Genomic DNA, 19954 nt, shown 5'->3' on the forward strand with positions numbered 1-19954 from the left:
TTTAATTTGTATGGTATTTTTCCTAGGAGAATACCACCTGATCCCTATATTTACTCAATGTTGAGCCAGTTCCGACTAAGAGCCAGATAATTTAGACTTGACCTCCAGTGAATCTAGTGAGGCTCTGCCATGAGGGAAGGGTCTGTCTTCACAGTAAGCTTATAAAGGAGAGAAGCTGTGCTCCTTGGGTCCTTAGAAGGGATGCGAATGTGTAGAAAGGGGTTTAGAGTAGGAATTAAAAGGTTTCTAGGAGAAGGGAGTAGGGTCTGCAGGTCCTGGATAGGGGAGGGGATGAGAGCTTGCACTGGGGCTCCGTAGGAGGAGCTGGGAGTGGGCTGCAGGGATGACAGTGCAACGTGAGCGCCTCACTTTTGACCTTTGTGTGTGTTTGTGTGTGTTTCTCGGGTAGGATCCACTGGATCTGCTCCTTGGGATGAGAAAGATAATGGTGTGGATGAAGAAGATGAGGAAGGTGAGCTGGACCAGTCACAGCACCACGTTCCCATCCAGGACACCTTCCCCTTCCTGAACATCAATGGTGAGTGGGGTGGGGGGTGGGACCGAGGCATGGAGAGGATGTAAGGGGCTTTGATTTTGCAACCGTTGACACCATATCCACCATTGCACTGGGAGCAGCGACCAGGCCCTGGGGCCAGGCTGCCAGTCTGTTAGCAAGTAGGAGTCATAGGCAAAGGCACTCCGTAGGCATAGTTATCCCAGTGGGGTGGCTTCTAGGCAGAGAGAGCATCTTCTGAATCTTACGTGATAATTCAGAGAAATTAAAAAATTAAACTCGTTCTCCATCCCGCATACAAATACACAAGCTGTTACAAATTTTGCTGATTTCCTTCAGGCCAAGTGCAGGGAGCATTTTCGTGAATTGTAGGCAAACTCTTCTGCTATTTCCCTCGGTACAAATTTTCTGTCACTGCCTTAACAGCCTCTGCTAAGGCCGTATCATGGGAAACTTGTGGCTCTACAGCTCTTAATACTAGGCTCTGATAAAATTTCTCTACTAGAGACTTTTATCTTTTTAAAATTTATTTATTTATTTATTTATTTATTGTGGTACGCGGGCCTCTCACTGTTGTGGCCTCTCCCATTGCGGAGCACAGGCTCCGGACGCGCAGGCTCGGCGGCCGTGGCTCACGGGCCCAGCCGCTCCGCGGCATGTGGGATCTTCCCGGACCGGGGCACGAACCCGTGTCCCCTGCATCGGCAGGCGGACTCTCAACCACTGCGCCACCAGGGAAGCCCTATCTTTTTTTAAAATTGACTTTTTGAATTCAGCTTCCCAGGAAAGATGCGTTTAGAGGTTGGAGGGTCCCTGTGAGACAGAGCAGGTACTGCACCTCCCATTGCACGTCTGAGGACGCTCAACCACAAGGTGAACTGCTCTTCCACAGCATCTTCCCTTGAACTTTTCACTGACATGCTCCTAGTCATATGACTTGCATTCAGTTGAGTAGCTTTTCACTACTTTTCTAAGTTCCATTTGGCTGCTAGGGTCAAAGGAGATACTTTTGCCACCTAGAAAATTTAGTATATGAAGAGGATTCCTGTAGGATTTTGCAGTCCCCTTCCCTAGGTGATGCCCCTTCTTTTGAGAATCAGGAAATGACTCTTATCTGTCTACTTGCCCTCCTTCACTTACCCTGTCATTTATAACCTTGCAACCAAGTGATGAGTAAAGACAACGATCATAGAGCTCTCTCAGGTTAATACTGCCACAGCTACATTCCCACTTGGTGCAATTTTAAGATTTGGACGTTTGGAAATGTGAGATCCTTTCCCAAATCTTTGGCTCACTCATTCTGTTATTCTCACCCCTTAAAAGGATGCAACCTAGGGCCTCCCTGGTGGCGCAGTGGTTGAGAGTCCGCCTGCCGATGCAGGGGATACGGGTTCGTGCCCCGGTCTGGGAGGATCCCATATGCCGCGGAGCGGCTGGGCCCGTGAGCCATGGCCGCTGGGCCTGCGCATCCGGAGCCTGTGCTCCGCAACGGGAGAGGCCACAACAGTGAGAGGCCCGCATACCGCAAAAAAAAAAAAAAAAAAAAAAAAAAAAAAAAAGGATGCAACCCTTTTCCAGGATCATGATTTCCCTTTTTTTTTTGTTTTTTTCATGTTTTTTTAAAGCTAATATTGTGTGTCCTTACGTTATGGGCCACCTTGGATCCTTTATGGAAACATGTGAACATATATTAAAAAATAAAAAAGTAAAATATGGCCCTACAGCCACACCGGGATTTCATTGCCCTGAGAGAGGAGTTGGGGTGCATCAGTGACTTCCACGAAGCCTATACTTTCAAACAGGCTCCGGGCCAGCCAGTTTCTGGCTTAAGCAAGGAGAATGTTCCAGCGGTAACCAACAAGGAGAACCTGGTGACGCCGGTCTCGACTGCATTCCTGGAGCCGACCCTGGGGAGCGACGGCTCTGTGGTCACGTTCGGGAAAACCCAAGAGGATCCCAAACCATTTTGCGTGGGCAGTGCCCCACCGAGTGTGGACGTCACCCCCAGCTACACCAAAGACGGAGCTGACGAGGCAGGATCAACCGATGGCAAAGTTCTGAAACCGAAGCCATCTAAGCTGGCAAAGAGAATCGCAAACTCCGCTGGTTACGTGGGTGACCGGTTCAAGTGTGTCGCTACCGGACTGTACGCAGACTCCCGTCAGCTCAGTCGGGAGGAGCGGGCATTGCAGGTGAGCCCCCACCACCCGAATTTCAGGAGCCTGACCAGTTGTCAGGTTTTTTTAATGTGTGAAGAGGAGGGGGCCGGGGGTATGATAGGGCAGGACACTGGGCTGATTTGGTTAATGAAGCTTAGGATAATTTAAATGTTTGAAATGTGTCCAGTAAGGGGACGTAAGTGGATACTTGAAGTTATTCTGTAGATTTTAAGCGAACTCCACTCGAATGCTGATAACGGAAGTTTTAATTATTGCGAAGGATGTCTAAAAGACTGCATGACATTTACCTATCAATCGCTTTGATTTCTCTGCCGTTACTGTACGTTAACAAATATACCTAAAAGCGCTGCTTAGAATGCCTTACGTGATACTTGGTGGAGGTGTGTAGCGGCCGCATGTCTGTGAGATTCGTGCAATTTTTTTTCCACCCAAAAAACAAACAAACAAACAAAACAAAAACACAAACCTTGCTTAATGGGATAGAGTATGTATTTAACTTGCTAGTGAATGATAGATGTTGTATAGGAATTTCCTTAAGATATTTTACTTTTAATTAAAAGACAAATAAAGCCAAATTGTTTTGCAATGTTAAGAAAAAAATTGGTTTATGCTTATAAAAATGGCTGAAGTTATCTAAATGATCCATTGAGTGCCCATTTTAATTACATAGATGGAAGGATTACAAGAGGACAGTATTTTATGTCTACCCGCTGCTTACTGTGAGGTCAATTCTTCAAATTTTTATTACTAGAATCTTCCATAAACCTTTTGAGTTAAATTTCATTTCCAAATATACAAAGGGAAGTTTGTGGGCCATGGTCGTCTTTATTCACTGTGCATTTGTTTTCTTTTCTGTTGTGTTTTTGTTTCGCTTTCTTTGCGTCATGTTTTTGTTTTGTTTTATTTACCTTCGAAAGAGAATGTCTGTCTGTATGCCACAGTGTATGTATGGCTATATATACACACCACATATATCTCTACATACGTATGGCTTTACGAATAAAGAGTGTGTGACTAGTTATACATAGACACTCTTACGTTTTATCGTTCAATTTTAAAATATCTCAGTTGTATCATAAATTGTGGTTGGTTTTGGGCAAACTTTTCTTTGAAGATACTTTCCTTTAAGGTAAGGGCAGTGAAATAGCTTTGGTGGTAAGGTGTGTCTTTTTTCCATCTCCGTTCTCTTTGTAGCGTGCAGTGATGCGCTTCTCAGAGTTGGAGATGAAAGAGCGAGAAGGTGGCCACCCCACGACCAAAGACTCCGAGGTGCGCAAATTCAGCTCCGCTGACTGGGAAAGGCTGAAAGGAAGTCAGGACAAAAAGCCAAAGTCGGTCGCCCCGGAGGAGGCCATTGCCGACCAGAACGACAGTGAGAGATGTAAGTGAACCCAGGCGGCTCGCGTGTGGTACCACGTCGGTGGGAACGGGGCGGTTCCGCTCCCAGTGCCGAGGGAGGTGAGAGGAAGCAGTATGCTTCCGACGGCCCAGCGTCTGGGTGCTGGCTGTTCGGAGAACGGGCTGCTCTGGCCACCCTTCCCAGCTGTGGATTGCAAGGCTGGTTGTCCTTTGGAGCGTTGCGGCATCCAGGAGTGAAGCACCTATGAAATGCTGTTTCCTGGCACGCGTCTCCTTTTTCCGGAGCAATGCTAGTCCTGTAGTTAGTCATAGTCTGATACAGTAGAGCAGAGGAATGGCAGTGCAGGACCTCCGGCGTAGCAGGTATGTGTTCTGTTGTGTAGCAGGTACGGACACGGGTTTTTGGTAGCAGTGGGATGACACTTGCAGCCAGAGCCAGACCCTCCAGAGTGACAGTCTCCTGTGGGAGGGAGTGGAGAGTACTCGGATTCTCCCTCCAGAGGCAGAGGTTTCGTTCAAGTGTGATGAGGGCTGATGAAGGCCCCAGAGAGATGAGCATCATTGTGTTCTGTGGAGGCTCGTTTGCAGTCATGAGGAGCTGACACCACGCTCCCAGGCCGTGGGATCAGCGAGGCCGTTCTTCCCACCAGACGGCTGTGTTCTGTTCTGGAGGCCGAACTGGAGAGAAAGCTCGTGTTGGCCTCGAGTCACACTCTGCGGTCCCTTCAGCTGCTCCCCCACTGGGGTTGACTTCGGGCTTGGCCCTCGAGACTTCCTGGGCGAATGAGATGCGTTGGCAGCAAGTGGAGGTCTTTCTCCCGCTTTCTTCCGTGTGCGTGCTGGTGGCCTGCGGCCTGCAGCCTGCTCCGGACCCCAGAAACCTCACCGGTGATGGTGAGTGAGGGCACCTCGGTGAACGTCGAGGACAGGGTGGGCGTGAAATCCTCCTGAGACGGGACAGTCGGGGGTGGTGGGCACGTTTGGGAGGCCCAGGCCCTTGGACCCAGTCGTAGGGTCGGCGTTGGCCCGCACGCTTAGGTCGTGGGTGCCTGATGCAGTTCGGGAAAATTGTGGTCAGCAGCAGCGTGTGCTTCTCTCTGCTGCTTGGAGCACTGCCCTCCCCCAGCTCATCTTTGGGGTCAGACAAAGGCCTGTGGCCAGGGTTCTGGGTAAGCCACACCGGGACCGGTGTGTCCCACGTGGCTCCCGTAGAAGGGGATTTCTGGGGCTAGTCAGTGGCAGCCTTACCCGAGGGATGGGGCTCTTGATGTGCCTGGAGTAGACGATTCCGAGCTCCTCCCCCTCGGGATTGGAATGAAAAACGGAGGGTCCAGGCCACCCTGGAGTGAAGCAGCAAGAAGGCCTCCCTCCTTGCCTGTGCTCACAGCTGACACGCAGCCCTTAGCCTCCTGAGTGGCCTCATAACTCAGCTCCTGGGGAAGTTTCTCAGAGAGATGTGGTAAAAGTGGGCAAGGCCAAGTTCACGGGGATGCACTTTTCTGAGGAGGGAATCTGCCTGTTGCGGGTGGATGGTGAGGGAGGCTGGAGGAAGGGAGCGGGCAGTTAACCGGCCTCGAGTCTTCTCGCCCTTTTCTCCAGCAACGTGGCCAAACCCAGGGTGGCCGCTGCCCTTCATGTCTCAGTGGCCTCACCCGCCCTTCTTCCAAGAGACGTTAGTGTGCGTCCTTCCCAGTCTTTCCTGCTGACCGTGGAGACGAGAACTCGGTGTGGCTGATGGGGAGCAGGGCCTGAGCCCCAGATGATTCCGAAAGCCCCCTCTCCCCACCGCCTGCCTCCAATCTCAGACCGACCGACGGGTCTCTTCCTGGAGCACCCGGGACGTGGCCCAGTAAGCCATGAATCGCCACCATGGGAGGGCAGGAGAAGGGTTGGGGAAGGTGAGGGGCTCCGTTTGAAAGGTTGGGGCAATGGAGGTGGGTTCCCCACCCACCCTCTGTCTTGTAGAGACGTGGGGTTTGTAAATAGCTGGTCAGGAAAGGTCACCTGAAGGGGCCACTGTTCTTACTGCAGCCTCCACGTCCAAGGCCCAGCAGGTGTTCATTCCATTCAGCTGGATATGAACGGGCCTTCTTGTTCTTGGGCCATCACGTCTTCAGCTGATATGGGCTCAAGTCCTTCTCATGGGTGTTGGTGTGGCCGAGAGCCGAGCTGTGAGCACATGGGAGCTGGGGCGGGGATTTGGGGCGGGCATGGGTCCCAGAGAGGGTCCAGGACGCCTTCAAGATGCCTTCCCCCTTCTGAGGCAGCCCCTACCCATGGAGGGCCCAGGAGCTTCTAAGGTGGTGGGTGCTGTTTGCACGGCCCTGGTTGTCCTGGCGCGGGTGCATCTTGTTGCTAGGGGCTTGTTTAAAAAAGAAATTAACTTGAAAACACAGTGGCCGAGATACTCATTTATTCTTTATGATCACATGGGTGGCTGAGTGAAATTTTTATTTTGGAAGTTCACCAAATGAGTTTGGAGGTTCCTCAGACTTGGAAGTTCATCACTAGGAACCCTCAGTGGCATTTGAAGATGGGGCGGGGCAAGGAGGCATTGGTCCCTTCCTTCTCAAACTTGGAGTAACCATCTCCCTTGCGAACCACTTGGCTGGGACAGGCCTAGGTCCTGCTCAGTGGCAGTGCCTGGCCAGGAGCTGGAGGAAGGCTCAGTCAAGGGGCTTCATGAAACTTCTTTGCTCAGGGAACTTCTCTTCCAGCTGAGCACCTGCACGTTTGTAAACTACTTTGGAACAGAGATCCCCTGCACTCCTTCTGTAGCGGGTGTAACTTTGAACAAGGTTAGCCCTGACTGGAGGTGCTATTACAGTTAAGCTACAGAGAAGGGGATTTTAATCCTGGGGAGCCTTGCAGCGACTCAGAACCCTCTCACCTTGTTTAGGCCTCACTGGGCATGGCTCAACAGTGGTGAGGGTGCTTTGTTGCCACAGTGACTTGTAAATGTTGCTGTGGTGATGCTTCTGTGAGGTGATGCTATGGTACAACCATAATGAATTTGGGATATATGTGCTGTGAGTCATAAGACCATGCTGCAGGGACCACGTTCACATCTTGCTTAGACTGGGTGACCAAGGGCACATGGCTTCCCACTTTTAGAAGGGCCAAAAGTAGCAATGATGGCAAAGCCTGATGGTTAGGATCCCCGTGCATCTATTTATCTCCCCATCTCTTTTGCCCTCAAGGGTCATCCTCCTGTGGGTCGTGGTTAGAACAGTCTTTGAGAAGCTCCAAGTGACACGGAGCCTCTACCCCATAGCTGGTGGCCATGGGCATCTTGGGCAGTCGGGGTGGGTGTCCTTCAGGGTTATTACTGGCCTGGGTAAGGTCACACTAGCGTAAGGTCTTGGGGGGCCTTAGCTGAGGGGAATTGAGATCTTTGCCCTAAAAGGCTCTGGGGTTGGGGGAAGGGTGGATGGACCTAGTTTGGAAAAAGAAACTTTCAACTTGGACATGGGGGTTCTTAAGGTAGCCCTTCCATCCCTCCATGATTCCCCTCCCACGGAGCTTTTAGGGAAGGCTGATTGGACCAGAGAAGTCCAATGGTGTAACCAGCAGGGCTCACCTCTTAAAATTTCCTACATTTCAGGCCTGAGATTCAGGCTGGTCTGAAAGTCTTGGCATCTTTTGGTTAAAGGGATTTTTCCAGCCTTTCTCTGTGCTGAGCCCGGCCCGTGATTATGAAGCCCACCCTGGAGGGAGGCTAGCAGTAACATTCCCACTTTTTTTTTTTTTTGCGGTATGCGGGCCTCTCACTGTTGTGGCCTCTCCCGTTGCGGAGCACAGGCTCCGGACGCGCAGGCCCAGCGGCCATGGCTCACGGGCCCAGCCGCTCCGCGGCATGTGGGATCTTCCCAGACCGGGGCACGAACCCGTGTCCCCTGCATCGGCAGGCGGACTCTCAACCACTGCGCCACCAAGGAAACCCAACATTCCCACTTTACAAGTGAAGGGGGCCGAGTTGTAAAGCGGCGCCATTCCTGCCCGAGTGTTTAAGAGGGTCACAGAGCAGCCCGAGTGAGAGTTGCAGCACGCCGTCTTCACCGGGCCTGCGGTAGCCTGGGCTGCATCACCCGTAAGCACAGGCCAGGAGTTTGGGGTTTCTCCTGCTGCCATGGCAGGAGACCCTCGCGGTTGGGGTGATTCCACCATTCCGGCAAGACTAGATGGGGATCTCTCCCACCTTGGGATACCCTTGGAGAAAAGCTAAGTGTGTTCCACCCTTGAGAACACAGGTCAGGCTAGCCCAGGCCAGGGTGACGTTCATCCCCACAACTGGCTGCCATTAAATGCTGGGAATGCTCCCAAGAGAGGCTGATCAGGGGACCAGCCTGCTGAGCAGAAGTGGGAGTGATACTTGAAGTGGTCTAGGGAGAGGAGGAGGAATGCGAGCAGCATGTGAGGGGTGTGTCCGTGATTTCATCTAGAAAAACGGGCTGTGGGAGCTTAGCTCAGGTGTTAACGAAATACCAAACTCATACACCCACCCCCACCCCCGGCCGGTGATGGACACAGGGTCATCTTCGGGGAACTCTTTAACAGCACAGTGATCATTATGGAATTATTTGTGTGTTAGAAACAATGTGACTAGCAAAGCAGTTGAACTGTTTCTTTGGCTAGAGCAAAAGTGAGGAGTGATGTTAGGCTGGGGTGATTGGAGGAAAAGCCCCAAGTGGATGCTAGATTGAGCAGAGGGGCAGGAGCAACACAGGCGGAGCTGAGGTGTGAGTACTTCAGCCCTGCCCGCCGCACCCCCCCACCCCACCCCCACGAAGGGGGTTGGAGTCTTGTCTTTGAAATGTCCTTAGATGCTTGTTGCCTGGGAAGGAAGGCGTGGAGACGTGCCAGGTGGGTGACTGGTGTCACTGTGGGCCTTCTTCCTAGACAGGAAATAGGAGCAGCCCCTCGATGGCAGTGAAATGCTTTCCCCCCACGGGTGTGGAAAGAGGACAGACGGACTTGTAGCAATCTGGTTGAGTTCTTTGAAATTGCCCTTGACCCTTGTGTGTGCACCAGGAAGCCTTTCCTTTCCCTTTGCCAGGCTCCTCTTGCCTTGGTCTCCCCAGCTTCCCAGCCTCCCACCATTCTTTCCCTACCCTTTTTCTTCACCCTCGCCCCTGCTGACCCAAGTGAACATTGGTGCTATGTCTGTGTAGATGGCAGTTGGGGGCTATTTGGTCTCTTGATGACATCAGCCTTTTTTGTTGACTAGCAGCTGTTTCCATAGTCATTTGTAGCTCTGCCCTGATTGGTTGGATCTTACTGTGAGGTCACTCACCCCCCGTTGTAGCTCTGCCCTGATTGGTTGGATCTTACTGTGAGGTCACTCACGCCCCCTTTAAAAGTAAGCCACCTTGGAGAGTTAAGCAGTTAGGGAGTGATCTCACATGCCTATAGACGGATGGTGTAGATGCCTCACCTTGACCCTTGAAGGATGGATTGTGAGTGGGCTACGCGCCTCATTTTGTGCTTTCTTTGCTGGTTGTGTTCAGCTGTCCTTCCTTTGGGACGTCTTTCTGAGGGTTTTGTGCTTCCGGCGTGTGAGGCCCCTGGTCTCCAAAGGGGGGTGGTCTGTTGGTAGCAGATTGCCTTGGGCGTGGGGGTCCTGCCTGCTCCTGGTCACCTTTGTTCCCTCCTTTCCGGGTTGTCTCCCCTCCCCTAGGGGAGTGTTATGATGGAAGCAAACCTGACCGCTTTGAAGCCCCAGAAGACAGTGATCTTCCTGAGGACATGGACACGGAGCCCCCCAGAGAGTCCCCCGCCGACCAGGCGGCCCCGGACGCGTCACGCAGCCCCACCCTCCGGCTGAACAGAAAGCGCAAGGTGTCTGGCAATAGGAACCACACTGAGACCACTGTGCTCCCGGAGGACTCTCTGCTGAAAGCCAAGCGGAGACGGGTCTCCAAAGGTGAGCTCGGTTTGGCTTCGGGCCCGCAGGGCACCCTACGGAAGTCCTGGAGCGGAGCAGTGGAAAGTTCCAGTCCCACCCTGGATCCCTGGGGGGAGCCACTCACACCTCCCCACCCTCCACCCCCATCCCACCCCCCACCCCCCCAAAGCCAGGTGGCGGGGCTGGAGCCCAAAGGTGGCCAAAGGCAAATAGACCCCCTCCCGAGACTTGGTGACAAGTTCCAGCCAACACAGTGACCACACCCCTCCCCTCCCCCCCCCTGTTAGTGATGTGTAAGACAGTTTGTTTCCCGCACCACCACCCCCGCCCCGGGGGGCTTCTTCATTAATTTGTAGTTATTTCTCCATTAGCTGACTGGCCTGAGAGGGAAATGACAAACAGTTCCTCTAACCACTTAGAAGAGCCACATTATAGTGAGCTGACCAACCTGAGGTGTGCATTGAATTAACAGGGCTCCATCCCAGAAAGCAGCGCCGCTTGCTGCACCTTAGAGAACGGCGGGAGCAGAGAGCAAACCTGGCCGGCAGGGCAGGAAGGAAGTGACCCAGGCGGTTCAGCCTGCGGTCACCCCCCAGGGCAATAGCATCTCCGAAGAGAAACCTGGCAGGAAAAGGGCAGAGGCCAAAAGCAACAGCAGCTGGTTGGAGGAGTCCCTTAAATGCAGTGACAATGAACAAGGATACGCACGGGGCGGGGGGCGCTCCTGGAGGGTGGATCACCCGCCCTCTGTGGGAAACGGCCCTGGAGGGGACCTGAGCGCCATCCAAGTTGACAAGAGTAGCGTGTGGCGAGCGGGGAGTTTTCTTCCTGAGGTCCTTTCAGCCTGCACACTTCCTTATGGAATGGACAGTGAGGCGGGAGCTCGACTTCCTGGGCTGCTCCTCATCACCCAGCCCGCGGCTGGGCAGGAAGGGAAGTCTTGGGTGACCCCGGGCGCTTGTCAGTGCCCTCATTCCAGCCTCAGGCTGTCCCCAGTCGCCCTGTCCCGAGCACCCAGGCCCCCCACGGGTGGGGACGGGAGCGCACGAAGGGCTGGCTTCTGCCCTCTCTTGCGGCCCTTTGAAGCGACTTGCCATTTGGCGTTTCGTGGGTTAGCCTATTTGCCGGTTGAATGTGGGATGATTAACATATTAGCGCTTTGAAAACATAATTGGTATATCTTTAAAAACTGAAGCTGCTCCAACGATCAGTGCTAACAATGGGCTTTTCTTTCCTCACCGGCTACAACTGTGTAACGCCCGCTGCTTCTCCCCCTGACAGATGTGCTGTGCATGGACGAAGAAATGGATTGGCAGCCTTCGCCCCTGCCGCAGAAATACACCGACAACAGCGAAAAACCATCCGGGAAGCGACCGTGCAAAACCAAGCATTTGATCCCTCAGGAGCCCAGGCGGGGCTTGCCGCTGCCAGGGGACTCCTAGGTGGACAATGCGGATGGCAAGGTACCTCTTGCCCCTGGTTCTCCCCCGCCCCCCGGGCCCGTGCAGGCACATCCCGCCTGCCTGCTTCTCTGCTTCTGGGGACAAAGCTTTCCTTTTCCTGAACCCCTCCCCCCAAAACGTCCCTGCCCCTTCCTAGGGGACGTGTCTCCTGGGTGGTGGTGAAGTTTCCAGCTAGTAAAAATGCAACCCCTTCCTCGCGCCCCGCCTCCCCCAGACTGAGAGGAGGAAAAGTGCTTTCCTCCACTCAGGTTTGTAACTCAGGGAGGAGGCGAACCAGGCGGGTGGAGGAAGGACAGCCTGAAATGTGTGCGCTGCCTGGTTTCGTGATAGGTGACCGTCCGGAGATTTTGAAAGCGGCCTGAGCCCAGTTCCGGCTATGATCTTTCGCCGGCCAAGCAGGACCAGAAGCCCTTGGACTGTTTGCAGCAATTGTTACCAGCTTCCCAGGCCTCGCAGCTGACATGGTCAAGCTCCCCTCCAGAGACCACCCAGTCCCGCCCGATGCCACCGGAAGCGCGGAGACTTATTGTCAATAAGAACGCGGGCGAGACCCTCCTACAGCAGGCCTCCCGGCTTGGCTACGAGGTGAGCATCCTTGTGGGTGCCCCGGATCAGGATCCACCGGCTGCTGCTCCTTGGGTGGGGGACACACTGGCTGGGGATGGGGGGCGGGTCTCAGAGCCCAGCCCCCTCCACGTGGCGGGCTGGGCTGGGTGTTCCAGCAGGGTGTTTGCGTTGGCTCCCGCTCACACTGCGGGCTCTTTGGTGGCTTGTTCAGTCGTGGTGTGAAAAGAAAGGCAGGCCTCTCTGATGTTCCGTTCCCGTTCAGGCAGGCAGGCTGCTTCGGCCAGTCTGGCTCACTTATCTCTGATATAAAATCTGACCTAACCCAGGGCTTGGCGACCAGGGGAATTTTAATGAGCCCTTTTGGATTCTGAATAGCAAGAAGGAGAGTAGGAGAGTAGTTATTAGCTCTACTAACTTGTGCTGTTTGGGGCAGAGTGATGCCCCTGTGGGGTAGCGGGTGGGAAGTGTCTGTGCAGAGTAGGGATGGGAGTGGGGCAGACCTGAGCAGTCTCTTTCTGAGAGGGCACGGGAGCCGAGGGCTGATGGGCGGGGAGCAGGGCTTGAGCCTTGCACAAAACTCCCTGTCCACACTGCTGTATCCCAACCCAGCACGGCTGATGACAGTGATGGCCTCTATTGCTAGAGCAACATAGAAAGATAGCTGATATCTGCCTAAGCCCATGTGATCTGTAGTAACTCCTTTCACCCTTTTAACATGTTCACTTGGGAGTAACGCATACTAGCCCACTCTCGGATGAGGAAACTGAGCCTCAGAGGGGTTAGCTGATACCCGTACAGGTAGCAATCCAGCAGTGCTCCACAGCCCACCACGCTCCTCAGCAAGACTGGCTCACACTGGAATTGCCCTTTTTACAGTTCAAAACCTCTGTGAGACAGATGACTCTCCATGCCCTGTGCAGTTCCCCCACCATACTTGTCAGTAGCAATTGTGATGTAATAGCCCACAGGGCAAAGGCATTTTTCTGTGCTGGCATCAGCCCTCTGGCAGTTGAATGGTGACAGTAAAACGCGGTTCAGCAGGCTGAGCGTGGAGGTGTGGATGAGCACTGGGGTGGCAGGACCCAGGCTGGCCCGGAGCCCTGGCGCCCACACCGTCAGCCAGCTCTGTGCCCCTGTCCCCCGTCTCCCGTCGTGTCCCCCCACCCCGGTCCATAGTGCCGTGAGCCCTTGGAAGTGTGCCTGCCTTGGCCTTAAGGCATGCCTGTGGGTGGGAAGTTGGAAGCACTAGGGCTATGCTTAGTTTGGGGTGTTTTGTTGTTGTTGTTGTGGGTTGAATGTGCTGTTGTTTATATCTACACGTCTCTTGGAGACCTGTCCATTAGCTAGAGAGCACTTTCTGGTAGTTAGCGCAGTTACTTGCAGGTGAAGTCCAAGGAGCACCCAGTTGGTTTCCCAAGAGCTGAGAGCGGGCGCCTAGGAGGACAGAGCAGATGTTGCCCATAGTGTTGAGCTAGACCCCCCCCCCCCGTGGTTGAGAAGATAGTCTCCTTGCTTCCAGCAAACGCTGGAGGTGGGGGGGAGACCCCTAACCCCAACTTTTGGGTTAGGGTTGAGAAAGTAGACTCCCGCTTCCAGCAAATGCTGGAGATGGGGGGGCGGGGTGCTGCTGCACCCGCCGTGGAGGGCGGGGCTCCGAGCCCCACCTGTGAACTTGGCATCATTTCCAGCAGCCTCCCTTTGGGACCAGAGAGGTCAAAAGACCCTCGTTGGTCCTCTAAGACAGTTTCCATTTTGGTTTGGTGGCTCTGAGGCCTGGACCAAGGGGCACTTGATCCATCCTTTTTTAGGCTACCTGGCCTTTGATTGCACAGGAAGCCTTGGGAATGTTTACGGTCGGATTTGTTTTTTTCTTCAAATGTAAATTTCAATATGTAGATTCCACACATCACCAGTGTTGATGCTGAACATTGTGACAAGTAGACGAACGCTTTCAACTTTGAATCCAACTTTCTGGGATTTCTCTGGGCAGAATTTTAAATGTTGGGATGATGGCCCAGTTGGGAGATGTGGCAGCTTCAACCTTTTCAAATTGAAGGACAGTTTGCTTAAGCAGATAAGGGTGTGGTTTGGGAGGGTTTTCCTGAAGTTTTGTCTTCAGCATTCTTGGTTATTTTCTTCTGCTTAGCCAAAGATACCATGTGCAGTATAAAGGCTGTCTGAGCTTTATGTCATGATAATGTGGTTCTGGAAGTTTAGAAACACACTCTGGCTTCAGATCCGCGTTAAATAGATCACTTGCGTGGCCAAAGACCTCAAACCTTTCCCTCCTGGGAAAAAGGCTTCTATTTCTTAGGCTGAAACGCCAGTGTGCAACCACATGCTTGTGCCTTTAGCGGTGATAGTTAAATTTTCTATGAATTGAATAAGTCATGTTTTTAAAAAAGTTAATGAGGCATTTAATTAACTAACAACGTCGGGCTTATGGCCTTTATGGTTACATTTTGCGGGTAGTGGCATTCGGCTTATAGCCGCTGAACAGAGAGCTGTCCGACAAAAGCAGTTTGACTTTGCTCGGGAATGGCTGGGCTGCCCTTCAGACACTCCCGTTTATTTCTAGCGGAGAAAATAAACCAAGGAATGTGTTGCGTCGACAGACTCGTCCCGCCTCTTCACCTTTCAGTTAGAGAAAGTGCTGGTGGCGACGGTTGCCATCCATTTAGAGGCCATCACCCTCCTAGCTAGGAGAGTGTAGTTAGCCCACTTGACCCCCAACAGAGAAGGCCTGTGGGGTGCTCGTCACAGCTGGATTGCATCCCTCTAACTGGGGCCCTCTTGGGCCTTTTGAATCTTCCCAGCTGACCAGGTACCAAAGACCTGAGTTTTAGGTCTAGTACTTCATGTTAATTGAACTTGGGGTTTAATATCTCTGGGCCTCAGTTTCCAAGTGTTGAATGAGGATAGTACTACCTTCCTTTCCTGGTAGCTCCTGGGTTCCTGTGGGTGACAGAAGACGTCCTCATCTGGGTAATGAGAAGCACTGTGTAAACAGTGGGATCAACGTGGTTGAGTTAGGACAGCCCGTGGCAAAAAGTCTGACCTGGCCGTGGGGCTACTGCTGCCTTTGCTGCCATCTTCCAGGAGAAGAGAGTTGACTTACCCACCAGCTTGGACGGCCTTTCATTTCTAGGTACCCTTGAATCTGCCCTAGTAGTGATGAAGGTTTCCAGGTGAAGGCCATGATTGTCACAGCAAATAAACCCTGGGGTGAGTAAATTGATGTGTGCACAGCAGTTGGTGGCGTTCAGACCTGATCCCAGAGCCACGTGACAGGGCCTCTCCCTGGCTGGGGCACACAACTCATTAGCTTGCAGCCGTCCACTCAAGTCTGGCTAGTGAGGGCCTGCTAAAAGAGCAGCAGCTTCATGCGGTATCCTGGATACCAGGGCTCGGGGCAGGTGGCCTGGGAGCCCAGAGGATTGTGGGCTTTCTGGCAGGTTGGGATGTAAACGGAGAAATGCATTCGTGGGCGTACCTTTTCTCTTCCTCCTCTTGTTTTGGAAGGGAGCTGCTGCAGTGACCTGAAGTAACAGGGCACCAATGGCCAGGTTTACCAGCATGCCCCATTAGGTTCACGTGGTAAGCAAATGGAACATTCTAGTTCGCTCCCAAGTGAGTGGTCACCTTTGATTGGCGTGTCCTCCAAAGGGCATAAAAGGTTTTACAGAACCCATCTCGCACTTATGGGCGGCTAGAATGACCCCCGTTTTAGGTTTAACAGATGAGTTACCTGAGAGATGTCACAAGGAGGCCTGTTCTGACCCCATCCCATCCCCCCTTACCCAGCAGACCATGTGTTGGGCCACATGCACGTTCTGCCTACTCCCAGCTCTCAGAACCTGACGGCTCTCTGTTGGGCACGACTTACCCAGTATAAACAGTATAATGTGTTTTCTGGTGGCAAATGCTTTCGATGTGTCTGAAAACTTTCTTAAGGTAATAAAACATTGAATAAGTTCCTGCTCTGCTTACTGGGAGTGGTTCATATTAATATTTTATCAAGCCAAAGAAATAAGGTTAATAACAGTGATTCTAATGCACAGTGTTGACACAGAACATCTCCGGGGGCGGGGGTGAATGTTTTATTTGATTCTTGAAATGTGGAGGTTGCAGCCTGTGGTGTATCAGGTTCCTGTCATTAACTTGAGTAAATATGAGAATATTAGACTGATTCTGCCCCGAGAGGGTGGAGTGAGGCAAAATAGAGGGTGGGGTTATTGGAGGCATTTTGTGTCATTCCTCGAGGATGGAGGGAGAGAGCTTCTCTTTAACTCTACTTAACGTACAGACAAGAGCATCTGAGGCCCAGGTTCTTATTTGGGGTCTTAACAGGGGGCGCGAGGATGTAGCTGACCTGTGTGTCCCTGCTTCTCTAAGCTGGGGAATGTTCTCTGGCTGATTTAAGCTCTCTTTAAGTGTTGGTCATCCATACTTTTATCTAAACTTGTGTTATCGTCCACTGCCACTGACTGAACAGACCCATCAAGTGAGAATGGTCTGTGCTTGGCAATGTGTCATCTAAGATGTTAGCAGCTGTGACACTTCTGTACTGGTCACGTCGGCCCCTGGGCTGAGGGCTTTCATCGCTATCCGAATGCGTCCTCTCAGCAGCCCTGTGGAAGCTTGGAGAAGTTCAAGGGTAACTTGCCCATGGCCAGGCCACTGGTGCAGCAGAGCCTTAGACAACACTGTCTGCATCTCCAAGCCCTTCTCACACACTCTCACCCCCGACCAGGATGCCTGCCGCCTGCCCGCGCTATGGTGGGCTTTTGGCCCCAAGGATGTATGCCTTTGAAAGTGGGCACCGCCAAGCTATGGGGAGGTCACCCTTACAAGGTTCACTGTATGGTTGTCTGATGGTATCTCCTCTCCTCTCCTCTCCTCTCCTCTCCCTGTAGGAAGTGGTCTTGTACTGCCTGGAGAACAAGCTTTGTGATGTGAACCACCGCGACAACGCGGGTTACTGTGCCCTGCACGAGGCTTGTGCAAGAGGTTGGCTCAACATCGTACGACACCTCCTTGAATATGGCGCCGATGTCAACTGCAGTGCCCAGGATGGAACCGGGTCAGTGGCGGTCTTGCTCTTGGCCTGGCCCTGCTGGGGCATAGGCAGTGGTTCTCAGGGTGTGCGGGGAACCCCAGAAGGAAAGATGGAGAGTGAGTGCCATGTAAGCACACTGATGGTGGAGTCCTCTAGAATGGAATCGGACAGATCTTTCTGGCAAATTTACATAGAACTTTAAAACTCTGTGACACTCTTATGGACAGAGGTCCCTGAAAATGTTGAGCCTGCATGAATAATCAGGGGTGTTCTCTTTTAAGACCCTGGACTCTTCACCAGCGTCTGTTGAATCTCACTCTTGAACATATATGTGAGTTGAAAGTTGCAGGAGTACAGACAGGTCCAGTGGCAACTGGCTTGATAGGACCTGCCGTGTCCACCCACATCCCCGGGCCTGGCCCCCACTCTGTCCTTGACCTCGGTTTATTGGCCAGAGGCCCAGGTCTGAGTCAGCCCAAGCATCTTCCTGGTTGTACCTGGGATGCCACCACGAGGCAGGGCACTGGGGCTTTCCTGACGGTCATAACATTAGCAAAACTGTAAGGTATTTGGTGGTTCGTGGTTTCCAAATCGCATCCTTTCTGGATGGGACTGCGGACAGTGTTCCTGACCCCAGCGGACACGGGCAGGAGGACTCTGTATCCTCCTGAGAACTCGCCCTGCCTGTCGACTGCTTCTGGGCGAGAGGGTTGATCACTCATCTCCAAGTTGGTTTCAGGAGAGGTTCCACTTTGACCCCAGTTTCTTTGACAAACTGCACTTTTTGGGTTTTGTTTGTAATGGTATAACAATGGCTTGTCGTATCTGCTTCCGTGATGCTGGGATTCTTCCCCCCACCCCTCCGTACGTTACCTTCTTACAGTCTGTCACTATTTAAGTTCATTGGAAACGTTTTCATCGTGGCCTGAGTTCCTCCTTGGGCCATGCATTAAGAGAGATTTGCATTGAAGAATTAGGCCTGAGATGGTCCCTTCACCTGTCCCGTAAAGGGTTATGTGTTGAAATAACAGAGTAGTTTGTCGCAGCGACCGTACACTCACCTCCTCGGTGAAATAGCGCGCCTACGAGGCTTGGCCGCACACGCTCGATTTTGCCCCGTGTCCTTAGAAGCAAGCGTCGCGTGCACGGGTGTAATCCCCCGCACCTCTCCTAGGCCTCTCCACGATGCTGTCAAGAATGATCATCTCGAAATTGTCCGCTTGCTCCTCTCCTACGGTGCTGTTCCTACCCTGGCTACATACTCAGGTAGAACCATCAAGAAAGTGAACCACAGCGAACTTCTGGAGAAGTTCTTAACAGGTACGGCAGAGGTCAAGACACGGTCTTGTTCAAGCATCTAGACGGTGACTTCACAGCCTTTCACCTGGGTTCCCCCTACCCCCACCCCCCCGTTTACTCTAAGTGACCCTTTACTGGGAAAAGCGGCCCAACGTTAGTCTGTCAAAGAAGAGATACATACTTTGAGTTTTGCGAGGTGGGGGGCTGGAAAACTCTTAGCTAGCCAGGCTAGCTTTTGTTTGGCAGGCTGGGGCGGTGAGGCGGGCAGTCCCTCAGGAAGGCGGGTGGACGCGTGGGGAGGTTTCAGTCAGATACCTGGAGGCGTGTGCAGTGGGACTTGTCAGGAGGTGACACCAGCCCCAGCGTGAGATGTTCCCGAACTCCAGCAGCATTTGCCTCTTACCAGCAGGCGTTATCTTGTTTCTCTCTCTCTCTCTCTCTCTCTCTCTCTCTCTCTCTCTCTCTCTCTCTCTCTCTCTCTCTCTCTCTCCCCCTTTCTCTGCAGACTGTTGAAATAACCTGCAGGCTCCTGACGACGGTAACCCCGGTTGCTCTTCGGAGTTCTCTGGCAGCTCTGTGTTTGGTGAGCAGCCTTGTTCGTTTCAGTTGGGCTTGTGGGGGTGGGGGTGGGGGTGGTGCTGTGAGCAGGACTTGCTTGGGAAAGAATTTTTCCAGGGTCCTTTTTGGAGAACAGCTGGAATCTTGCTCCAGCTTACTGACCTCTCTCTTGTTTGCCCCCCCGGTTAGAACCAGATGATGAAAGTGGTTACGATGTTTTAGCAAATCCCCCAGGACCGGAGGACCAGGATGACAGCAACGAGGCCTATGGTGACCTATTGGAGTTTGAATTTTCCGAAGACCCCGTTTTGCCGTGTTATAACGTCCAGGTGTCCGTCGCTCAGGGGTGAGCGTGGCCAGCGTGTGGTCGAGAGCCAGCCCAGCTGCTCTGTGGGGTGGCAGGAGTTAGAAATCCCCTTCAGCAGATGAGGGTGGATGGGTTGGGGGGTGAGTGAATTCCTCACCAAGTGTCCACCGACCTCACATAATGCAGTGGAACTTTTCCAGAAAAGTTTGGGGGATGGGAGGGCTCCCCAGCCAACTGCCCTCATTGGAACACACCCCTAGAGCCCAAAGGACACGGGAGTCAGCGACTGCAATTGCACAGTTTCAGTCACTAAACTCTTGGGGAAGGGATCCTCCCCAAACGGCTACCATAGGGGCCTTCCAAGGCGCGTGAGGTCCACGGGACAATACTGATGTGTGTACCCTCTTCTCGTATAAGATTAGAGAAAGCCGTATGTGGCACCTGGGATCTTATGTGTCTTCAGATTTGCTTAGATCGAGTCTTGTCCCCACAGTCGGGCCACTGTGCCCCATGACCAACCCTTCGGAGTGAACACATCAGGAAACCTTGCTCTGCTGTGTGTTGACCCCGGTGCTTAAGGAGTAGCATCCTCCTTGGACTCTGAGGCTGGGACCGTGTCTGCCTTTGTGGTGACATTCTATTCGGGATAGAGATGATAAAGCGTGGCAGGGTATCAGGAAGGATTGTACCACCTCCCTTCTCGAAAAAGCCTCACTCCCGGCAGCATTGAGGGGCGGGTTGGA

General features: G+C 52.8%; 1 pseudogene across 1 annotated transcript; it reads left to right on the top strand.

Annotated features, from left to right (window-relative positions):
- Positions 1-2141: 2141 nt before the first annotated feature.
- On the top strand, positions 2142-18592 carry LOC308611022 (BCL-6 corepressor-like; annotated as a pseudogene). Its single transcript has 9 exons — positions 2142-2706; positions 3365-3418; positions 3889-4075; positions 9731-9976; positions 10330-10756; positions 11240-11421; positions 11752-12006; positions 16905-17071; positions 18222-18592. The product of its transcript is annotated as a BCL-6 corepressor-like (transcript).
- The last annotated feature ends 1362 nt before the right edge of the window (positions 18593-19954 follow it).

Source organism: Mesoplodon bidens, assembly GCF_964165515.1.
Source record: "Mesoplodon bidens genome assembly, contig: HAP1_SCAFFOLD_240, whole genome shotgun sequence".
NCBI classification, from domain to species: Eukaryota; Metazoa; Chordata; class Mammalia; order Artiodactyla; family Ziphiidae; genus Mesoplodon; species Mesoplodon bidens.